Source organism: Carassius carassius, chromosome 6 (genome assembly GCF_963082965.1).
Source record: "Carassius carassius chromosome 6, fCarCar2.1, whole genome shotgun sequence".
Taxonomy (NCBI): domain Eukaryota; kingdom Metazoa; phylum Chordata; class Actinopteri; order Cypriniformes; family Cyprinidae; genus Carassius; species Carassius carassius.
This window is the reverse complement of record NC_081760.1, coordinates 28,024,001-28,043,224: the sequence shown is the minus strand read 5'-3', so window position 1 is coordinate 28,043,224 and position 19,224 is coordinate 28,024,001.

The window sequence follows — 19,224 nt, the reverse complement described above, 5'->3', positions numbered from 1 at the left end:
AATGACCATTTGTATCACTTTTATGGTCAACAATTGAACCTTGAAACCTATAAAACAAAATCATAACCCCAGCTGAATAAGATGTCCCATGGCTAAAGTAGGCAGAGTCCCCCCGCTGAAGTTTCCAAAAATGTTCAGAATTCACATTCAGAATTTGTTTCTTGCAAAAACAAAAAAAACAATTCACCTTCTTTTCCTTACAATAAAGAAATATTGCCTTACGTTTAATGTTTTTTTCAGTCCCCTTACATTTAACAAAAAAAGGATAGTATAAAATAAAGAGTCTATAAATGCACAGATATAACAGTAAAGTTAACAGAAAAGATGCGCAGGAATGAGTAACCTTATTAGCCAAAAGATTCCCTGTAGACCTGTAAAAAAACAAACAAAAAAAAAACACAAACAACAACAGGTAAAAGCATACCTTAAGAACAATAACAATAGTACGAAAAGAAAAGTCAGTCTGGGTCCACTCTCATTGTCAATCAGCACATACATAGCCCTCTTTCAGGTATGCATGCTTCCCCCTCCTTTGGGCCTCCTGGACCAACGGACGCAGTTTGGCTTGGGCGAGACTGTCCTCTTTGGTAAAATCTTCCTTGAAGCTGATGTGAAGATCTTTGTAGACTCTAGCATCCTTAGAATTTTTTCCAGACTTCATCCCGAAACGTGCGCATTCCAAACTTAATGATGACAAATCTGGAAAAGTTGTTTGAGGTGGCAGCGCTCTCTCTCTTTCCAAGCCAGTGCACGGTATCCATGGTGTCACATAGCCTGTGCACCGACATGGTGATAATCAGGGTCAGAATCCCGATGACCGTCTCCTGGACATTCTAGTCATCTTTTTATGGCAAGCCGGTCAACCTCAGATTCCACCTTCTCTTGTAGTGAGCATGCTCTTCACACACAGAATTGCAGAATTGCATTCTCTTTCTTAAGATGAGCTACTTGGGATTGAAGCTCAGATATGTATTTTTTGTTCTTGTCGATGGCTGATGAATTGGCCTATATCTGCTTTTCAATGCGTATAAATCGCAGAGTTTGGTCATCCATTTTTTGGGTTAGCTCCTGTACCGCCCAGAGGACAGTGTTTACCGTCTCTTCTTTGGCATGATCGTCATGTACCTTGTCTTCTTTGGCATGGTCGTCTTGTACCTTGCTTCATTATGTTTTTTATTGGTGTGTGGTCCCAGTTAACCTTATCTTCTTTGGACATGGCCTTGTCCTCAATGGGCTTAGCCTGGTCCACTTCAGTCTCTTCAATCATGTCTTCATCGCAGGCTTCATGAAGAGCAATCAAGTTGTAGTCATAGTCTGACATCATTGTTAGGAAATAAAATAGGGCTATTACAGTCAAACTGGATAGCTTGGCTAATTTTAAGTTTTATTTCAGAGCCTGCTGAAAACACCACCTCGAACTCTGCAATCTGAGGACCTCCTTCCTCTGCGTTGTAGTGATGGGAAGTTCAAATCAGGGGGAATTCCAAGATGGCGGAGTGAGCGGTCGCATTTATGCAGGCTGTGAGGAAAATAGCTTGAAAACGTTCTAAAATTGTTCAATTCAATTCAAGTTTATTTGTATAGCGCTTTTTACAATACAAATCGTTACAAAGCAACTTTACAGAAAATTATGTTTCTACAATATTTAGTTGTTAAATATTGTTTCTATATAATATAATATAATATAATATAATATAATATAATATAATATAATATAATATAATATAATATAATATAATAATATCTACAATAATTGTTGTCTCTGACATAAAAAAACAACAACAACAACCAGTAGTTTTGTTTTCACGTTTGGTTCAACTTGTGGACTTGTTGTGCTAACTACACAAGTTTTCTTCTTTTCCTTAAATGTAAACAATGGCAAACACCAACCAAGTAGATCCCGGGCTAGTTGAGCATGACTACAACTTAAATGCTCTTGCAGAGGCATGTAATGAAGAAGAAATTGAAGATATGATGGTGGAAAACTCTCAAAACAAGACATGACCATACACCTCTGCCTAGCCTGAATCCTAAGAAAGTAAAATCAAAGGCAAAAGACCAAGTTAAACAAACAGATAAAATAACAAAGGAAGTGATTTTCAATGCAATTCAAACTCTAATTAAGAGATTTGACAAGCAAGATCAGCGACGAAAACGAGGAGGAAAAGGAGGAAAATGCTCACGCAGTTAAAAAGAATAAAGAAGACATTGGCTAACTGAAAAAGGAAGTAGCTGACTTGAGGAAAGAGAACATCTCACTGAGACAGCAGTGTTTGGAGCATGCCTGGTACAAAACAAGATGGGATCTCAGACTGATCGGTCTTCCAGAGGAGGAAAAAGAATACACAAGAGAAACGGTGATCAGAATTCTTACCCGCGTGATTCCGTAGTCAGTGGAGAAGCTCCGGCAGTCGGTGGATACCATACATCGGTTAGGAAAAAGAAATGACACTGCTAATATTAAGTTACCCAGGCCATTGATCATCCCGTTTGCAATACGGACTGTGCGTGATGAAATGTGGAAAAAATCAAGCGAGGCAAGAGTGTGTAAAGAGATGAACATCCAATTTAAAGAAGACTTCAAAGGAAGCTTGCAAAACTCATGCTAAGTTGTGGACAAAAGTGCAAGAAGCGAGGAAAAATGGGAAGAGAGCCTTCCTAAAAGAAGACTATGCACTTAATGATGGACTCAGAGTTGACCCATAACTGATGATCACCAGGTAACACGTAAACCCATTAAAATCTTGATTGCCGCATATTAGTTGGAAATAATCTGATAAAACTGCTAAGCGTAAAGCAGTTTTTTTTGGAAGGAACAAAAGGTGAACTGTATTTTCTTACGAGAGACTCATTCTGCTGTAAATGATGAAAGATTCTGGAAAGTTCAGTTGGGTGATTTAGCCTTGTTTGCACATGGATCTTCACTTTCAGCTGGAGTGATGGTATTATTTAACAGATTTGAAGGCTCTGTAATTGTTCAGAAGGCCACTGGTTAATGATAGCAGTAGAAATTCATGACAAATGTTACATATTACTCTGTATTTATGGTTATAATAACAAAATGGCTAATAGAGAAATATTTGAGAAACTTGGTAAAATGGTAAATGAATGGGAAAAAAGTATAATGCAGAAAATGTGATAATGGGGGCTAACTTTAATATAGTCCCTGATTTATGGCTAGACAGGAGACCTCAAAGGGGTTCACATTCTGTGTATAATTATACTGTATTGAATTTCTGTAAAACTGTAAATGTGGTTGATTACTGGAGGGTATCTAACCCAAACGGCATTCAGTATACACAGTTTAACTCCTCAGGAAATGGACAATGTTCAAGATTAGATTACTGGCTTATTTCTTGTGAACTACAGTATGTAAAAATGTCACGGAATGTGAAATTACAGCTGCCCCACTTACAGATCAATGTATGGTTATGTATGGTCTTTATCAAGCTTTAAAAAAAAACTCACATTTCTCTTAATATTTGGAAGTTTAATGAAAAATTATAGATTTTATCAACAGGTGTTGGTTCTCATTGAGGAGACTGAAAAGCTAGGTATGTCTAACTTAAATGAGAATGGTTTAGATTTAAGTTTAAACAAACAGCAATTGATATAGGCGAGGAGTAAAACAGTGAGGAGAAAAAAGAAACAAGGGGAACTGATTGGAGAAATAAACTCACTGGCAGTTAATACACAAGAATCACCAGAATTCAGCAAAATTACAGTCACCGCAATCTCAAGCTTTTTCTCGAGATAGAAAAAGCAAATAGAGCTTATATTTGATCAAGGGTGAGGTGGATTGAAAAAGGAGAAAAAAGTTCAATATATTTTTTCGACCTTGAAAAAGAAAGACAAACAAAGAAAATAAATGTAAGTTTCATATTAATGAAATTAGAACAGGTGATCAAAAAGTAATTCAAAATGAAATTTTGGTTCCCTTTCAGTCGGTCACTTTCGACGTTACGAATGAGATCTCGCCCGAGAGCCCAATCACCTTCGAGTGGTACAAAACGAGCCAATGGTACACAAAGTACCTTGGTCTGCGGAATTTGCATCACAAGCTCCGCCCCGCAGAGCGGGTATATAAGGAGCAACGCGAGCAACTCCCATTCAAGACTGCGCTTCAGAGTAGTGATGGGATTTATGGCTCTTTGAGGGGATCCGGATCTTCGCTCAAAAGAACGGCTCTTTTGGCTCTTTTAAATATTTAGTCAGTGTTAAGAAGCCAGCTTGGAGGCATCTCAGTTTATCCTGGAAATAATCACTGGGAAGAATGATGAGGTGAGATTTGTAGTCAAATAATTAAAACTCAGATATCACACACCAATATCTGAGTTTGAATTATTCTGAAATATTGATTATTACCTCATTTGTCATGTGTGGACTATATTCCATAGGGTTGCACAAATCCCTCTGCTTAGACAGTGACATCACTATTTTGGATTTACCTTTAGTACAAAGTGTGTGTGTGTAAAGCTACGTTGACTTATGTTATTCATACAATACCTACTTACGAATAAACATCAAAAACAAAGCCAGCTGCAATGAATTTCTGTGCAAAACAGCTTTTACTACAAACACTTCCACACAAGAACATTGTTATCACACAAGAACATTTTGACAGAAAACAAAAAATATTTAAAGTAGATAAAATTAGAATAAATAAAATGGAAATGTCTACATACTACTACTACTACTGTAAACTTTGCAAATAGGACATCAGCCACTTCAAGTCAATGAACAATAACAAAGTGGGCTGCAATGAATGTCTGTGCAAAACAGCTTTTTTTCAACGCTCCTACCCAATGACAGAGGCATGCAGGGTTTTTTTTCCACTGGAGTAGTCACGTGAAGGATGCGTGCACAACTAATAACTAATATCATCACGCTATAAAGGGTTGGCCTGCGCTGGGTGCGCCCCTCCCCTTATAACTGTTCTGTCTCGCGGAGGAGCTCATTTGTGTGCATCTGTGTGAAACGCATAGGAAAAAAGAACGACAGAAAGAACGGCTCCCCTCCAGCCGCGACTCGACTCCCATCGTTCATGTTTATGAGCCGTTCAAAAGAATCGGTTCGTTCGCGAACGTCACAACTCTACTTCAGAGCCAAGCACATTGCAGCTTTCACCAGAGTCAGCGAGTCTGGGTTTCCTGCGACAGCTCCCGCGTTCCCCTGATTGCTTCAACACCCCTGAAAGAGCTTTCTCTTATCACAAAAGAGTAATGGGTCGATTTGCATCTTTTTAAAGATGTCATTTCGCCCGTGTGTTTCTGGGGTGCGGTCGATACATCGCTCCTTGTGACAGCCACGTTCGTTGTGTCACGTGTCTGGGCTCCCAGCACGCTGAGATTGCGTTTGTGGATGGGTCATGTACTCATTGTGGGGACATGACCATCTCGTCATTGAGATTGAGACTTGATTACTTTTAAAGGTATAGAGTCCCCTCTGCCACACCCAGTTCTAGCTCCTCTTCTCGTAAGAGGGCTACTTCGGCTGGTGGCCAGGCTGATCTGAGGGTTACTGTGTGGGGTTCCTCGACGAGCCAACCTCCTCGGGCCATACCCCCCACACATACACTGCAGCCGGTTGAGTTTCTGGATGAGTTTGCTGGACCCACTCAGGCTCCTGACATCTCATTCGGGGCTGGCGAAGAGGACCGTATGTCGATCGCCGCATCACAAGGCGGGCTTGAGTCGGCTTGAGTCCTCGGGAGATGAGGATTTGGCTGCGCTGCCTTCCTCGGGAGTGCCAGCGTTGTCCGAGTCCGATCCCCAGCTGACGGCCATGCTTTCCCGGGCAGCGGAGATTATCGGGCTTGAGTGGAATCCTCCGCCCTGTCCCGAGCGCTCGAAGCGGCGTTCCTGAGACAGGCGACCCGGAGTTGTAGATGTCAGCTAGTCAGGAGATGGTAGCAGGACCACTCCTTTCCCCGGAGGAGGGCCGGGGGAGAATCCTTTGTTCTCACTTTCTTTTTGTTCCGCCACTGGCCCTGCGGCCGGTGGTACTCAAACCTTCACTAAAAGAGTTGTTTCCTCTACCTCCGGGTCCCAAGAGGCCACGAACGGCAGTTGGCGACGTGCTTCCTCGCCACTCTCATTCTCCTCTCCCCTTGCCAGTTTCCATGCAAAGCCGGCTCGAGAACACTTCGCCTTCTCATGCCCTCTTTGCTACTTGGAGTCAGATGAGTGTCCGTATCCGCCCCCGCTAAGGGACGCTATATCGGGGCTGTCTGCTCCACCACGCTGCCCCACCGTGGGTATGCCTGTAGTCCCCTTGACCCCGCTGGTTTGGTTTCTGGGAGCCTGGCTAGAGCTCCCCAGGCCTTCCCGCTGGCTCATCCGGACACTCGGGCTCGGCTACGTGATTCAGTTTGCCCGGCGTCTCCCCAGGTTTCGGGGTGACCGCGCGACGGTGGTGGGCAAAGATGCCCCTGTCATGCGCGAGGAGGTTGCAACCCTACTGGCAAAGGGCGAGATAGAGCCGGCTCCTCCAGCCGACATGAAATCCGGCTTTTACAGCCCTTACTTCATAGTACCCAAGAAGACAGGTGGGTTACGGCCAATATTGGACTTGCGTGCCTTGAATCGAGCTCTGCACAGACTCCTGTTCAAGATGCTAACGCCCAAGTGCATTTTGGAATGCATTCGTCTGATAGATTGGTTTGCAGCGATCGACCTGAAGGACGCATACTTTCATGTCTCCATTCTTCCTCAACACAGACCATTTCTTCGGTTTGCTTTCGAGGGGCAGGCATATCAGTACAAGGTTCTTCCATTCGGGTTGGCCCTGTCTCCATGCATCTTTACGAAGGTCACGGAGGGAGCCCTGGCTCCTCTCAGGGAACAAGGTGTCCGTATCCTCAACTACCTTGACGACTGGCTGATCCTAGCTCACTCTCGAGAGCGGTTGTGCGAGCACAGGGATCTGGTGCTCAGACACCTAGCCCGACTGGGTCTTCAGGTCAACTGGGAAAGAACAAGCTCTCCCCTGTGCAGAAGATCTCTTTTCTCGCGGCAGTCATACTGCTCGCGTTACACCATATGAGACCGCTTCAGCACTGGCTTCACGACCGTGTCCCGAGATTGGCATGGCAACAGGGCACGCTCTGAGTGACCATCACTCCGGCCTGCCGCCGAAACTTCACCTCGTGGTTGGACCCCTCATTTCTACGGGCCAGCGTGCCCCTAGAACCGGTTTCCAGACATGTTGTTGTGTCAACAGATGCCTCTGCCACGGGCTGGGGTGCCATGTCTAACAGGCATGCTGCGTAAGGCTCCTGGACAGGACCCCGACTTTAGTGGCATGTCATTTGCCTCGAGTTGCTAGCAGTATGGCTTGCTCTGCACCGCTTCAGGGCCCTGCTGAAGGAAAAGCACGTTCTGGTCCATATGGACAATAATGCGATCGTAGAGTACATCAACCGTCAGGGTGGTCTACGCTCCCGCCGCATGTCGCAACTCACTCGCCATCTCCTCTTGTGGAGTCACAGGCATCTGAGCTCGCTTCGTGCCATTCACATTCCGGGCAGGCTCAATCGTGCAGCCGACGAGCTCTCACGGCAGCAGTCTCGGCCCGGGGAATGGAGACTCCACCCCCAGTCAGTTCAGCTGATTCTGGATTCCTCTGAAGAAAGACCTTCTTTCTCAGAGACGGGGCACCCTCTGGCACCCACGTCCCGATCTGTGGAACCTACATGTGTGGGTTCTGGACGGGTCACGGAAGGTTTAGGTACCTTGCCAGCATAGGTGGTAGCTACCATCACTTCAGCTAGAGCCGTGTACACCAGACACGCCTATGCTTTGAAGTGGAACCTCTTCGTCACTTGGTGTTCTTCATGGTGTGAGGACCCCTGGAAATGTCCAAATGAGTCAGTGCTTTCCTTTCTTCAGGAGGGGTTGGAACGAAGGCTGTCTCCTTCCACCCTCAAGGTCTATGTGGCCGCCATTTCGGCTCACCATGACCCTATTGAAGGTAAGTCTCTTGGGAGGCACGATCTGATCATCAGGTTCCAGAGAGGAGCAAGGAGGCTCAATCCGCTTCGCCCTCAGCAAGTCCCCTCTTGGGACCTCGCAGTGGTTCTATCGGCACTGCAGAGGGCTCCCTTCGAACCCTTGCCCTCTGTAGAGCTAAAGTTTTTATCTTTGAAAACTGCGCTCCTGACGGCTTTGGCTTCGGTGAAGAGGGTCGGGGACGGCATTTCCAGTTGATGAAGCGTGCCTGGAATTCGGGCCGGCTAACTCACGTTATCTTGAGACCCCGGCCTCAAGATCCTTTTAGGGATCAGGTGGTGAACTTGCAAGCGCAGCCCATGGAGGATGCAGACCCAGCCCTGGCGCTGCTCTGTTCAGTATGTGCGCTCCGCACCTACGTGGACAGAAGTCAGTGCCTTAGGACCTCAGACCGGCTCTTTGTCTGTTATGAAGGCCAGCAGAAGGGAAAGGCTGTCTCCAAGCAGAGGTTATCCCACTGGATAGTGAATGCTATTGTCCTGGCTTATCAGGCTCAAGACCTGCCATGCCCCCTAGGGGTGAGAGCTCACTCAACTAGGAGTGTAGCTTCCTCCTGGGCGCTGACGCATGGCGCCTCGCTAACAGACATCTGTAGAGCGGCGGGCTGGGCGACACCTAACACATTCGTGAGATTTTATAACCTCCGTGTAGAGCCCGTGTCCTCCCAGGTACTCGCCCCTTCAGGCCAGTAAGGACCTGCTCGGTGTCAATCCGCTTGCTGCACCATTCCACTCCGCGGACTGGATGCGTGCGCTATTCCCCTCAGGTGAGTTCCTCAGTCAGAACCCTGGGTTCCTCCAGCACTGTTGATGTCCAGCACTTGCGTACATGCCCTTTGGTCAGCCCTGTGTGGGACTAGGTGCCTCCATGTGTTGTGATTCCCCTTTTCTGGGCAATCCTACGTGTGTATGTCCACAGTAAGTCTCTCCGCAGCATGTGTCTTTCCCTTGTCAAGCCCCTTGCCAGCTCTGTCATTGTAACTTCCTACCTGCAGGATGGGTACCTCAGAGTTCTTATGTATCACCACCTTGGTGGATACCTGCCTTCTGTAAGTCCTCCCACGGGCAGGCAGCCTGCTAGCACATGTTCAGCTGGAATATGCTACCCAGTGTATTCTGTGTAAGCTATAGGCCCTCACTCTTGCTGGCCTCACGACAGGGTGTTATCACTCACACGGGTCGCTGGAAGACAGCCATGTGGCATTTTGTAAGGGACCCCATTCGTAACGTCGAACATGACCGACTGAAAGGGAACGTCTTGGTTACGTATGTAACCCTCGTTCCCTGAAGGAGGGAACGGAGACGTTACATCCCCTCGCCACATCGCTGTTCCGCTAAATGGCCGGGTCTCTGGCTCGGCTCCTCAGCGAAGACTTGAATGCGAGTTGCTCGCACTGCGATGCAAATTCCGCAGACCAAGGTACTTTGTGTACTATTGGCTTGTTTTGTACCACTCGAAGGTGATTGGGCTCTCGGGCGAGATCCCATTCGTAACGTCTCCGTTCCCTCCTTCAGGGAACGAGGGTTACATACGTAACCAAAACGTTTTCTATTCTAACCTTTATAAATCTAATTACAAAAAAAGCTGATTGTGATTCTTTATTTGTGATTATAAGAGATAAAATATATAAACTGAATGAGGAAGACAGATTCTTAATTGATGATGAGTTGACTTTAGAGGAAATGAATGTAGCTTTAAAACATACGAATAATAATAAATCACCAGGTATAGATGGATTAACTACTGAATTTTAAAAATATTTTGGAAAGATATTTGGAAATAAATATATAATGCATTTTTAGAAGCTTATCACCAACTATGAAAACAGGTTTAATAACCTTGCTACCTAAACCCAATAAACAGTTGCCAACTTTGTTATTAGATAATTGAAGACCAATAACTCTATTATGTACAGATTATAGATGACTTGCCCTTGTGTATGCTAATTGTCGTGAACATGTTCTTGGGAAACTTTTAGCGGAGTATCAATCAGCATTCATTAAGGGAAGATATATTAAAAACCATATTAGGCTAATCCTGGATATGATCGACTATCAATCATTAATACAGTCAGAAAGCCTATTTTATTTATAGATTTTCTTTTTAAAGCATTTGATACAGTGGATGAATTTATATTTACCACTCTTAGAATGTTTGGGTTTGGGGAAGGGTTTTGCAAGGTTATTAACATGTTTTCTTACAACATTTATAGTTATATATCCCTTAATCCAGGTATGACTCCTAGAATACATTGTTTTTGTGGAATTAGACAAGGATGTCCAATCTCTCTAAAATGGTTTATATTATACACTCAAATGTTAGCTTATTTAGTTGTCAACCATCCTCAATTAAAAGGAATAACCATTTCTGATTATGAATATCAAATTAGTAAATTTCCTGATGACACAGTAATATTTTTAAAAGATAAATCTATAGTTAAAAAAGCCCTGAATATTAAGTTTTTCTCAAGAGCATCAGGCTTATAGCTACATTTTTTATGTTAACTTTTTTTTTCTTTGATTTCATGTAATGAAGAAAATATAGAATCCATTCCTGTTAAATTTGAAGTGAAATACTTAGGTCTAATAATCGAATCGAAAAAACACCACTTGTCAGGACAGGCATCTTTTCATGACTTTAGATTGTGTTCATGACAAATGTGCTAGACTAAGGACTGTGAGTTGCATTAGATTTCGCAAAAGGGTGCGCTTTGTGCATGCAACAAGGGCATAGATTTACAGAAACAGCATGTTTCTGACACATTACCCTAAACAGTTAATGCCTTGATCTATTAATTCAGTGTTCTAGCATGTAAACAATTGATACATTCTGATAAAATAAATTGGATTGACATGAACATCACGATTAACTGCCCTCTTGTGGTCGTGTTTACCATACTCAGCCCTGTAAGCTGGCAGTAGGCATACTACACAATCAATGCTTAGTCAGTGACAGTTTTTATAATCATCACAAATCACATTAGATCTGAAAGGAAAATCTAGAACCCATGGTATTTTCATTTATATCGTGTGATTTTTTTCTTTTCTCCCAAATACCTGGCAATTTTAAAACTGTTTAATGACTGACTCAGTATTGTGTGACTACACTGCCCATTAGCTTCACATCATCAACCCTCAGTATTTTACAGCTGCTCAAAAAAAAAAAAAAGAAAAAAAAAATCTCCAGAGACATTAGGATAAAGAGTGAGTCAAGTCAGATGCGTCCATTAAATGTTCACACATAAATCCCCATGCCTTTCAAAGACAGTCTCTGAGATGTGTCGCAAAAGGTGTAATATCACTTTAAGCTAAAATGGAAAGCCCTGGAGGAGAACCATCTGATGATAATGTCTGTCAGTGCTCATTTCTCAAATCACACATGTAGACAGCTGGGGCGTCAGGGATGCGAGTTTTAAGATCAGCACAAGTAAAGATGTAGTACTTCACTGAGACAAAAGGAAACTTTATTAATAGAAAGCTCTTATAGTCAGACTTGCCTAGTGGATTTTACAGATATGGATAATTAGAGAGCAAGGTGCAGATATTTACACTACCTTTCAAAAAGTTTTATTTTTTTTAATTAAACAAAAAATAGGGATGTAATGATTTACTCGACTCACAATATAAGAATCACGATACTGATTTCACAATTGTTTTTTTTTCACTTCATCTCAGAGATACATTCTTATAAAACCCCACCCAAACTGAACTGCGATTCATTTAACATCTCAACCGACTTGAATCGTCACACATTTTTATCGATTTTCAACCAGGTTCAACCATGCATTGTTACATCCTTAAGAAAAAATAAGCATTAAGCAACTATAAACTGACCAAAACTGAGAGTAAAGACTAAATCATATATACCATTATACACGACCAGTACAGGAGCCTTCAGTGTTGGCTCTAGCCTAGTTCTTTTGAACTTTCTTTTCATCAATCATCAAAAATGATTGTGGTTTCCATAGAAATATGAAACAGTACAATTGTTTTTAAAATTGATAATAATAAGAGGTGTGTCTTGAGCAGAACATTTAGCATGTTATATTGATGTCTGAAAGATAGTGACACTGAAGATTGGATTAATGGCCGATGAAAATGGAGTTTTGCTATTGCAGGAATAAATAAGGTTTGAATGTGTTAACATAGAAAACAGTTATTCGGAATTCTAATAATATTTTGATGTTTTTCTGAACATTAAAAAAAGTCCCCAAACTTTAGAACCATATTGTTAGAAATTACTATTATACAATTTAAGTGTATTTAATATTTAAGTTAATATTTGTGTGCTACTATGAAAACAGGTTTTTAGAATTGAGACAAAGAAGAGGCAGGACTACCTGGAATGGTACCTGGAGTATTTCATTGGCTGTTGCCTTCTTATCAGCACACATGAGCAAGGACCCCAGTTCTCAGGTACCTAGAGATTGATTGATAGATTGAAATGTGGGTCAATTTGCTCATTACATTACAATCAATATGAAGTTAGACCTCTTTTGGTAATCTTTGCAATATTTTGATGTCTGTTTCTTTCTGTTAAAACCATTTTGTTCCCATTAATATTAGCATGGAGAAGTTCTAAACAGCCTGGTACTACAATACCTCAAAGATCTCCAAACACAGCTTTTTTTGATCAAAGGACAGTCTTCTTATCTGTTCCATGTACTGTAAGAACATATATTTTGGTTTCAGACTTTCCCTGCTGTGCAGCGACCTCCTGGCCAATATAGACACTCCCGATATTTAAGCGCAATATTGAAGTTCAGTCAAGCATGATCCTCGGTCAGTTGATGCATGCATCCGTCTTTGCTCCTAAAGGCACAGAGCCGGATTGCATATCTAGGACACAAAAGATTTTTTATTTAACTGAGAATGCGGGTGCTGTCAGCCTCCTCCTTACTCACTCACTCACGCCACTGAACTTTGTTGACAGCGATCCATCGTCTCAGGAAAGTATTTCGCTTTCCTTGTCTGCTGACCTGTGTTGCATCAGATGAATTTGATGGGTCTTGTTCTAAAATACAATAAGCCAATCATGTCAGGAGCTTGACTTAATTTTAGTCTTTTAGTATTTTTTTTAATGTCCTGCCACAAGTGTTGTGTTTTTAAAATGTATCTTGTTACAAAGTCCAACTTTCAGAAAACACTCATAAACGCTTGTGTTTCTGATCTTCTGCATTTGCATGTGTAAGAATGGAAGTCATTGGAAAAGTGCAGTATGACAGATTATTTAAATCATTAGACCATTTAATTTTATTTTTCTCCACATTACTAGAATAAATACCAGACTTGTGCCTTTAGGCTTTCTTCAAGGTGATAGATGTTTGGAAAATAAGCTGTTATTCAATTTCATTTCAGGTTGGTGCCTGCATCGTGAATCAAGAGAACAAGATAGTGGGTATTGGCTACAATTGCATGCCCAATGGTTGTGATGATGACCTGCTGCCCTGGTCTTTCAGTGCTGATAACAAGCTGGACACCAAATACCCCTATGGTGAGTTCTGCATTTGACCTCTGGGTTTATGGCTTTTGAACTGCAGCAATCATTTACCCATAATTATCAGTCCCTCTGCCTCTGTTTGACACTGGCAAGTCAGTGCACACCTACATTAAACACTCACCGTAAAAGCTTTTTAGATTTTAGGCTCTGTCAATGCAGCACATGGTGTCTGTTAACGCAGTGTGATGAGGTGTTTGCTCTCTTGAGCACATAGTGGCAGTCATGGATTAGTTTTCACCTGCATGGGGCTGATGGGAGAGATAAAGGCGGAGCTGCTGAGTGAGGGAATGGGCAAGGTCACTTTGTGGCAGCTATTAGTGTGAGAAATGGAAATGAGCTGGAGCTGCCATTCCTAAAGGCGGCACATGCCAACTCGGGACTTTTAATGGGTCGTACTGCCAAAGGGAAGGTGTGAAACTTTGGAGAGGATTTATCAGTCTGGCACTTGGATGATTTTCTGAACTGTTCGTGACTTGTATTTCTCCCTTGTTTCTGTTGTAAGTGGTCAGGTTTATGTAGAATTTTTTTTTAAACAAAGCCATATAAGTTGGACTCCACAAAGTGACCAAAATTGGTTTTGGCTTGGTTCCGCAGACATCATTCAGTTTTGTCATGTGGGTTTTTTTTTTTTTCATGTGATAGTTATGTAGAATATTTTAGTTTAATTGATATAACTTTTCTGATGTTTAGAATGTTTGAAAATAAGCCAAAAATGTATACAACTAAGGCAGAATATTTTTGATGGGCAATGTGTTTGTATTGTACTTACCAACTTACTCAGTGGTGTAATGATTTTCATCCATACAGAATGCTCTGCCATTTGACACAGGGATTTTAGACTTTGTCATTCCAAGTTTTTCAAATGTATTTAAGAGTTGACATGTCTTTAAATGTGAGGGCTAATCTGAAATGATGTGTGAATATGTGATTGTGTTCTTCAGATTCAGTGCACTTCCTTTCAAAAGTGTGTGGTTGGTAAGATTAAAAAAAAAAAAATTATGTTTGAAAGAAGTCTATCATGCTCTGCTGTATTTATTAAATCAAAACAAATAATAAAAAGAGAAATATTGACACCTTTTTTTTAATTACCCTTTTCTATTTTAATATATTCTAAAGTGTAATTTATTTTTGTGATTGCAAAGCTGAATTTTACTCTAGAATGGTATTTTTTTTTTTTATTTCTTTTTTAATTTTGCAAGTTAATAGCTGCATGTTTGTGTTGTGCTTTAGATTAGGTAGTAATAAACTAGGAATCTTAAAAGGACAACATCTGTGCACTTTTTTTGTTTAAAATTCCTGTGACACTTTGGTAATTTTGCCCATTTGCTTGGCAGTAAAGATGCGTTTTATGAAAAGTATTTAGTGTAAAATCACACCTCTCTGACATGATTTATGAATATAAAAATCGTACAAAAAACTTATTTGCAGTTGTGGAATACTTAGGCATAGTGTTCAATTTCATGCTGAGCGATGGTACATTAATTCTATAAAAAGTATTAATTTGGCATATCTGCACCAATGTGGCACAATAAAGGTAAACCATATAGAGTCTGTAGGAAGTCCCTTGTAGGTGTTTTTTAATACTATTAATTAAATTTATTTTAACCATTTCAACCAATTGTTTATATAGAATAGTTGTAGTTTGTTCATAAAATAGGTCATAACTAGATTTTTACATGTTCTAAAAAAATGTAAGCGTTCAGGCAGTCCAGAGTAGCTACTGCAGCAGTTGGCTAGGTTTTCAGAGTGGGACTGTTTTTTTTTTCATTTCTAATTTCATTTCTGATTTAGCATTTTGCTATGCGGTTGCTAAGGGGTTTTAAGTGCTTACCTATAGTCTTACTAGTTATGTAAAAAAAGCTTATGCCTCTGTGCAACAATCTCACAGCATCATAACTAGGGCTGTCACGATTATAAAATTTGTCTGACGATTAATTGTCTTAGAAATATTTGAGATTATGGCGATTTATTGACTGTTTTACTCCCAGTTTCACAGACAAGGCTTAAGCCTAGTCTCAGACTAAAATGCATGTCTGGGCTGTTTTAACCCTAACCCTAACCCTAACTGAAAGTAACTTACACTGACTGATCTTAAAATCTATCTATATCTATAAATCAATAAAAGCTACTTAAATGTCCTAATTGAACTATGGCCTAATCCTGGTTTAACCTAAGCCCTCTCTGTGAACTCATGCCTTAGGTTTCTGACCATTGTTATGAATAATTATCATACTTTTTTCTTTTCTTTTTATCATTTATGAAGTCTGTCATAAATGTTTCCGATTAAAGTATAAGAATATTAGTTAAGGGATGTTCCATAGCTTGGTGTGCATTACACAACTTTAATGCACAACATGGAGACAAAGACCACCCAGAACAGAAAAAAGTACAAGACTTTGTACTAAACCATGAAACATTGTTAATGGCATAACTATAACAAAATCTGCAGCACAAAATACAACTTTTCATTTCCATAATTTTAAATGCAAAACAGTACAATTTGCATATTTGCTAAATTTTAGAGCGGCTAACCTGATTGTCATTCACAGTATGCAAACTTTTACGTCTATGAGCAATAGTTATTGTGATTCATTCTTTATGAAGTTTCTGTACAGTATTGTGCCACTAGAGGGTGCAGAAATACAAAAAAAAAAAAAAAATCCTCTAACTATTCTTCCTTCCTTGATTTTTTTGCCCTCTGAACATAATTTCGCATTCACATTATTCTTTAATATAAGATTAAACTGATTGCTGCAACCAGAGAGAATTATGTTGGTTAAAGCTGTGGCGTATTTCGCTGCAGTCCATTAATAACAATATCTTGTATACCATACTGGTCAAATCAACTGTATTTCTATAAGGATTTATATAATACAGATTGTGTCAACAGCTTCACAGAGATTGACAAGAATAGCTGAATCAATATGGAGTTCAGATATTGTGTTATTATTTAGCTCAAGTCAGTTCAGTGTTGGTTCTCTTTAGATAGGGGTTGCGTGATGAACTGTATTTAAATCGCAGTCACGACTTCTGCTTCTCTTGATTTATAAAGCATAATCGCCTGTGATATTTATCCACTGGTTGTTTATCCTGAAAATGTTTCACTACCTTTAAATATGACAATTCAGTCAGATTAAAAGTAATATACATGTATTAAATGTTAAATTTGATTTAAGAGCTCAGTTCCTCCCACATTTCCACGGTTGATGGTACTGCATCATCATCATCATCATGTGTTTGCACTTAGCTGTGCGTGTGCCTGCTTTCAGTTAAAACACACAATGAGTGGTGTGTGTTTGTAAATGTGTGAATTACTAACATCTCTCTTCCATCATAACTACATGCCCTCTCTCTTTTCTCTGCCTTGTGCTGAGGCTCTGCCAAAATAAACGTGTCGTGTTTTGTGGTGCAATGGTAATATGCCACTGCTGATGGGCCAATTCATTCTCGGTAATTAAGGCGAGCAGCGTGAGTGGTTAGAGAGGGCTTTTTCTGGGTGATGTTGTGGAGAGCTGACATCTGTTCAGACTCGTGCTTTGAAATCTTTTTAACAGTGAACTGGTGACTGGAGCCTTTTTTTGTGGTGGAGTGGTACACTGTTGACAAGCTAAGAAAGCTCAATCCAAGTTTGTTGTCAAGCAGAGATATTAATCATAGCTTCGACACATTATTCTGTGCTGAATGTATGTGCATTCATGAATTCTGAAATCTTGTTGCATTTCTAACATGTTTGTTGCAGTGTACCATGCGGAGCTGAATGCCATTTTGAACTTGGCAGATGTCAAGGGTTGCACCATGTATGTAGTGCTCTTTCCCTGTAACGAGTGCACTAAACTCATTATTCAAGCAGTATTCAAACTGACTGTGTGTGTTTCATGATGTGCATGTTGATTTTTTCATACAACAATGTGCATTTAGAAGATTAATTAGTGATGCACCAAAATTTCAGCAATTTACGAATTTGAACGAAATAGTTTTGGAGGGCCAAAATTGTTGACCAGAAACAGTGATGTTCAGTTAGCATTTCTCCAATGTTTTATGACTTTTTATTTTTAATTTATACTGATATAGAAATTTCAGAATTAAACGATGTTGTTTTCTGTTAATGCGTGAAATTAGCAAAATATATGCACTATATTATTTATATTTTGTACTTGTTTAAATTATTTGAAGTGTGTTGAAGTTTTTATTTTCGCCACCGGTTAAATGTTTATATTTCAACAACAAACTGACAAATTTTTTTATTTATTTTTATTTTCCCTTGTGCTGATATATTTTTGCTATTACTAGTTGCATGTTTTTGTTAGTTTAGTGCTGTTATTTTATTTATTTTTAATTTCAGTCTGGATTGTCAATTCAGAAAGCCCCCTTTACCACACACTGGATGAAGCCACCTGTCACCATTCACGGTGTAACAATACACCAGTTGCACTGTTCAGTTCCGATCACGGTTTTGTTCTGTTTGCAGTGGGGGTGGGGTTCATGGCATGTCACCAGCAATGCTAAAGAACACTAGATTCACTTTTAACTTTTAACTAGAAAAAGCAGTCCCATTCAATCCAAATCACTCACACTTTTTGTGAAATTCCGTCTCACAGAAAGTTATAAAATGACTGATCTGCTCTGATAATCTGTTTGGATTCATCCCACATGGTATATTGCATAGGCTTATTATTTTGCGGTAATTTCCCACTTAATAGTCGCAAAACCTGTGGGAATGAGTAGAATTATGCACAATGCTCGCAATCCCGGTGAAATTCAGACCCTGATTATATTGTACAAATCAAGCACAAGTGAACTTGAACTGTTACATAGTCAGAATGTGTCCTTCTGTGGATGTGCTGTTTGTAATAACACACTGAAAACGTCAGCTAAACCCTAAGAGTTCACAACATTTTTTACAATATTGCTCTAATTATAATGCTATGTTGACAGTCTAAATCATAGTTATTAATATTCTGCATTTCTGTTTTGAGCTGCGTGTGCTGAAGAACACCAGTACAATGAAGTACTTTGATAGCGGGTTTTTAATCAACGAGATTTAACTCCTTAGATGTATCTTATATAGGATACACTTCGTTATCTATGCTATGTAATCCTAATTTACAATTTATATCTGCACAAAATGACCCGAATGCACAAGTGAATGTGTTTGTGCTGCTCTGAATATGTAACTTATCTCCTGTTGTGGACATGCTCTCCATGCAACAATGTGCAGGAACACTGCAATTAAACTCTAAAAACATTTTATTCTCATTACAATGTTATGTATATGACAGTCATAATTATTAATATTCTGCATTGTTGTTTGTGCTGCTCGTGCTGAAGAGATAATCTCCATAGTAGTCCTACAATGAAGCGCTTTACTGCAGCTTTACTTTAACTCAACCAAATGCATGTGAGATAAATAATCTATGCACAATATTTTATATAAACAAAATATTGCAACTTACAGTTCTACAAAAGGCTGTGAGTGGCTGCAAAATTGAACTTGACTGTGCTACCCATGAAGACTCTGGACGCATTCTTTCCATAACAACATTCTCAAACATGGCATATTCACTTTGAATTTCATTACACCACCATTTATTCCGTTCCATCACTTCACACACATCCGGATCAGCATTTCTGCTCTGATATTTGAGCCTTCGAGTCAGTGCTGATGTGGCTGCAGATGAAATGACAGATAAGACAGGTGGAAACCGAGGTTCTCTAT